Here is a 5,498-nt window from a genome sequence, read left to right as displayed (position 1 = left end):
TCGTTCCTCCACGAAGCACAAAGTCTACAAAGTGTCTGAGTGACTCCCCACTTCCCCATCCTGTTATTTATTTTGCTGGGGTAATTTTGTGTGTGTGTGTGTGTGTGTTTGTGTGTGTATGTGTGTATTTAAATGCAGAGTATTAATAGCCTGTGGTCTTGGACTGTCTGCATCCTGGATAAGGAAATGCACGCACACTAACACGCGTGTATACACACGTGTCCTCAAACATATGGATAATTTCTCCTGTAGACAAATTGTCTCAGGTGAATCTATTTCACGTTGTCATAACTTCATGACAGAACGATAAGAGAAAGACTATTTTTCCCCCGAGACATGTTGTGTGTGTGTGTGTGTGTGTGTGTGTGTGTGTGTGTGTGTGTAGAGCCCTGGCTGTCCTGTAGACCAGGCTGGGATTAATGGCATGCACCACCGCCGCCAGGCCAAAGACTACTTTTTATACAGTGGAGATGTCCAAATACGAATGACCTCTAGCACGTGGCAGGCATAGGTCACGTCCAGTCCAGTCCAGGTACCAGGAAGCCGGTATAGAGCCTCCAGGCTGCTCAGCATGCACACAGCGCAGGTGTCCTTCCCCTGTCAGAATTCACCCTCCTCCTTTCCAACAGATCACTCCAAGTCATTCCTATAGCGAAGCAGCCTTATGGAATTAGGTCCGGGAGCTTTCCAGTTCATATTAAACCAAAAAAAAAAAAAAAAGTCAAATGTCTGCAAGAGAAAAAGGTCACTGGGTTCATAAGTACAAACTGCTGTGACATCCCAAGGGAAAGACAGGGTCTAATTGCCGGCTGGCTCTACATCTCAATTAAGCAGAGACAGCTAGGGACCAGCGGCTCGACTCATAAGAAGCCCTATACCAGCAGGACACAGATGAGTGTTCATCAATACCTAGGACCTAAGGAATCTCAAGTCAGAAAGCCCAGCAAGGAATACAAAAGGGTGCTCCTCAGACAGGGGTGGAGGGTCTCACAACTGCTGAATGCTGAAGAACGCAGCAGTTCAGTAAAGTTCCCACTAGGTGGCGCAAACTGCCTTCTGCTGCGAGGAGACACTCTTAACAGCTTAGAGACATTTATTTCTGTATATTTTTAGTTTGTTTTTTTTTCTTTTAATTGAAAAAAATATATACAATATATTCTGATCATGTTATACCCTCCCCCAATTCTTCTGAGATGCTTCCCACCTCTCTACCCACCAAATGTTATGTTCTTTCTCTAAACACTCCCCCAAAAAAGAAACAAAAATAAAAATAAACAACCAAGAGAACAATTAGACCAAATTTTAATTAGTAACTCAATTAAAGCCCAAAACAAAATGAAACAAAAATATTATTGAGTTTGGAACTACACCTGGCATGGAGCCTGACTAGAATGTAGTTGATACATGGTGCTCCAATAGAGAAAACTGATTTCCCCTTTACCAGCAAGCATCAGGTGCAATACCTTTTTGGTTAGAAGTGAGATGCTGTGCCTACTTACCCCTCTCAATGCTGAGACCCCACTTGACTTGAATCTTGTGTGTACTGTCACAAATCTCTTGAGTTAATGTGTGCACCATGCGGTCTTGCTATGTCTGGAAGACGCTGTTTTCCTTGGAGGAATCCACCACTCTGGCTCTCCCAATCTGTCAGCCTCCTCTACTACATAGCTCATGGAGACTTGGAGGGAGGGAGCTGATGAAAGCACCCCATGTAGGCATGAGTGATCCAAAGTCTCACTCTGTACACTTTCTAGTTGTGGGTCTCAATATTAATTCCCACCTACTGCAAGAAAAAGCTTCTCGGGTTTGGAGAGATGGCTCAGAGGTTAAGAACACTGGCTGTTCTTCCAAAGGTCCTGAGTTCAATTCCCAGCACCCACATGGAGGCTCGTGACCAACTAGAGAGGGATCTGATGCCCTCTTCTGGCATGCAGGCACGCATGTAGCAGAGCACGCACATTAAATTAATTAAGTAAATAAAAGTTTAAAAAAAAGAAGACGCTTCTCTGATGTGGGTTGAACAAGGTATTTATCTATGGGTATATTGGTATATCATTGGGAGTAATTTTATTGGTGTGCTTTTTTAGTAGAATAATTGACCAGGCCAGCTCAGTCAGTCAACAGATTCTCCAGTGCAGGAATGAGGATTAAAAAGAAAAAAGACAGTTAGACAACATTGCAGCATGACCCCAGCCAATTCTGAGACTGAAGGCAGGTTTACTTTTTTCCTGCCCTAGTCCCATCGGGCATTGAACTGGGATCAGAAGACCTGGAAGAGAGAACTGGAGGACAGGAGACACAAAGAACGAGCGGCTTGTTTATAGTCTGATCAAACCACTGATTTTAATTTTTTCACACAGGGGTTATGTACACAAAAAGGCAGGATGTGGGGAAAGGGATGACACAGGAGTGTAGGTGTTCTCAGGGGGAGTACAGATATCCTCCAGAACAGGGTATCACTGGGTGAAGAAGCAGGGAACAGGTCACTATGACTCTATCTATGATTCACTTGTTCTAATCTAAGCTGGTACTTTCCACCAAGGCTACCTATCCACAAGGTCTATGACTACGAGTTCTTATCCAGGCTGGTAAATTTCTACCAAGGCTGCCTGTTTTCAAGATCTTATAGCTGTCTGTTTTAGGGTCAGTGTTTTTCCACAGAGACCAAGACTTTGTGAGCAGGCATGTATGGCAGACTTAGGCCTGTTGCTGATTTTAGGCCTTCACTGTATAAGCAAGGCTGCTCATGACATTTTCCCAATTTGCTTTTATACCATTTTAATTACTTGCAAGTATTTAGGTCAGTTCTAGGTTGAGGAACTAGCAATACAATAAATGCTAATAGTCAAGGAACAAACAAGGCAACAAGCAAGGTCCAGTTATCACTCCCGTGATCACTGTTTCTAAGGGCTAATCAGGATAACCACAATATCTGAGCCTACTTCCCTGTCCTAGCCCAAAGTCATATTCAATGCCTGAGGCCTACTTCTTTGTTCTATCCTAAGACTTAGATTCCTGACTGAAATTACTTCTTGTTTTAGCCTAAAATTAGATTTCCTGCCTGAACTTACTTCCTTGTCATGGCCCAATGTCAGATTCCTGCCTAAAGCCCATTTCCTTGTGCTTGGTCAATGTCAAATTCCTGCCAAGCAGCTCCAAAAACTCTCCACAAATAATAGTAGTAGGTTTCCCCCATACTGTGACTTAGCCAGTCTCAGGTTACTGATGGTTTTACTTGGTGGCCCTGGCTCCCCGTTATTCGGTGACTCTACTTAGATTCCTTTCCTCTATGTGTGTATTTTAGGGAACTTCTACAGTAGGGTTTTCCATATGGTTTTTCAAACAGCCTTTGGTGTTAATTGTCCCTTCCATATTCCTTGCCTCACCCTTCTCTCTCTTTTCCTCCTCCTATTCTAGTTTCCTGATTTGTTTTTTTAAAACACTATATTCTGTTTCCCCTTCCTTGAAAGATTCCTTCCTCCCGCAAGTCCCTTACTAGCTACTTAATCTCTGTGGTTATTCTGATTGAAATCCGTTTATTGAAATCTTAAATGCTGGCCGCCATCTTGGTTCCGTGTTCTCCGCACGAAATGCCCGGTGAAGCCACAGAAACCGTCCCTGCTACAGAGCAGGAGTTGCCACAGCCTCAGGCAGAGACAGGGTCGGGAACAGAGTCTGACAGTGATGAATCGGTGCCAGAGCTCAAAGAATAGGATTCCACACAGACAGCCACACAACAAGCCCAGCTGGCAGCCGCGGCTGAGATCGATGAGGAACCTGTTAGTAAAGCCAAGCAGAGTCAGAGTGAGAAGAAGGCGAGGAAGGCTATGTCCAAACTGGGTCTTCGACAGGTTACAGGGGTTATGAGAGTCACTATCCGGAAATCTAAAAATATCCTCTTTGTCATCACAAAGCCGGATGTCTATAAGAGCCCAGCTTCAGATACCTACATAGTGTTTGGGGAAGCCAAGATTGAAGATTTGTCTCAGCAAGCACAGTTAGCGGCTGCTGAGAAATTCAAAGTTCAAGGTGAAGCTGTTTCAAACATTCAAGAAAACACTCAGACTCCAACCGTCCAAGAGGAGAGTGAAGAAGAAGAGGTTGATGAAACAGGCGTGGAAGTTAAGGACATAGAATTGGTCATGTCACAAGCATATGTATCCAGAGCAAAGGCTGTTGGAGCCCTGAAAAACAACAGTAACGATATTGTAAATGCTATTATGGAATTAACAATGTAACTATTTGACAACAAGGACACCCCCCCCCCTCTTCTTTCCCCCCCCTTTTTGGTGTTTGAAAAGTGGAACTACAGCTTGGTTTAAAATTTGTACTGTTTCTATCACTAATAAAGTTGTGGCTTCTTGTTAAAAAAAATAAATCTTAAAAGCTAATATTCACATATAAGAGAAAACATTCACTATTTGTCTTTTGGGGTCATTCAGGATAACTGTTTCGAGTACCATCCACTTACCTGCAAACCTTACAATTGGATAGTTGAATAATATTCCATTGTGTAAATGGACCATATTTTCAGATCCATTCACCTGTTGATGAACATTTAGGCTGTTTCTAATTTCTGGCTATTATGAATTGAGCAAGTATCTCCTTAATAGGATGGTCAAGAGTGATATAGCTGGATCTTGACATAGATTGACTTTCAGAGTTTTGAAGAGCCTCTACACTGATTTCTATAGTGTCTCTACCAGTTTGCACTCCCAACAACAATGAATAAGTATTCTCTGTCCCCAACATCCTTGCCAGAATGAGCTGTCATTTGTTTTATTGATCTTGGCCCTTCTGATTGTGGTAAAATGAAATCTCAGAATAGGTTTAATTAGCATTTCTCTGATGGAAAAGGATGTTGAACATTTCTTTAAGTGTTTCTCTTCCATTTGTATTTCATCTTTGGAGATTCTTAGCCTAGTTCTATAACCCGTTTTTAATTGTGTTATTTACTTTCTTAATGTTCAGGAGGGTTGGTTTGGGTTTAGATGCTAAATCTCTATCAGATATATAATTAGTAAAAGTCTTTTTCCATTCTGTAGGCTGCTGTTTTGCCCAAATGATGGTGTCCTTTGCCATGAAGAAGCTTTTCAATTTCACAAGGTCCTATTTATTAATTATTGGTCATAATACCTGAGCTATTAGTATTCCTCTGACCGTCCTTTCCTTTCAATGTACCAATGGGTTCAGGCTTTCTCTTCTATAGGATTCAGAGGATCTGGCCTTAGGTTCAGGTTATTCATCCATGAGGAGTTGAGTTGTGTTCAGGACAGTAGATATAAACTTATTTTCACCCTCCTACACGCAGCCACACTGTTTTGATTAGCACTATTTGTCAAAGATGCTGTCTTTTCTCCAGTGTGTGTTTTTTGGCTTCTTTGTCAAAACTCATGTGCTCCGGATATGTGAACTTATGTGTCTGGATCTTCAGTTCAATGCGTGGAACTGGAGAGAGAGAGAGAGAGAGAGAGAGAGAGAGAGAGAGAGAGAGAGAG

At 42.4% G+C, this 5,498-nt stretch overlaps 1 pseudogene; it reads left to right on the top strand.

The window, feature by feature from the left end:
• The first annotated feature begins 3,590 nt into the window (after positions 1–3,590).
• On the top strand, positions 3,591–4,257 carry LOC114626783 (annotated as a pseudogene).
• The last annotated feature ends 1,241 nt before the right edge of the window (positions 4,258–5,498 follow it).

Source organism: Grammomys surdaster, unplaced genomic scaffold (genome assembly GCF_004785775.1).
Source record: "Grammomys surdaster isolate TR1022 unplaced genomic scaffold, NIH_TR_1.0 239, whole genome shotgun sequence".
In the NCBI taxonomy this organism is placed as follows: Eukaryota; Metazoa; Chordata; class Mammalia; order Rodentia; family Muridae; genus Grammomys; species Grammomys surdaster.
Note: the sequence above shows the minus strand (reverse complement) of the source record. Positions and strands in the feature narration are given on the sequence as shown.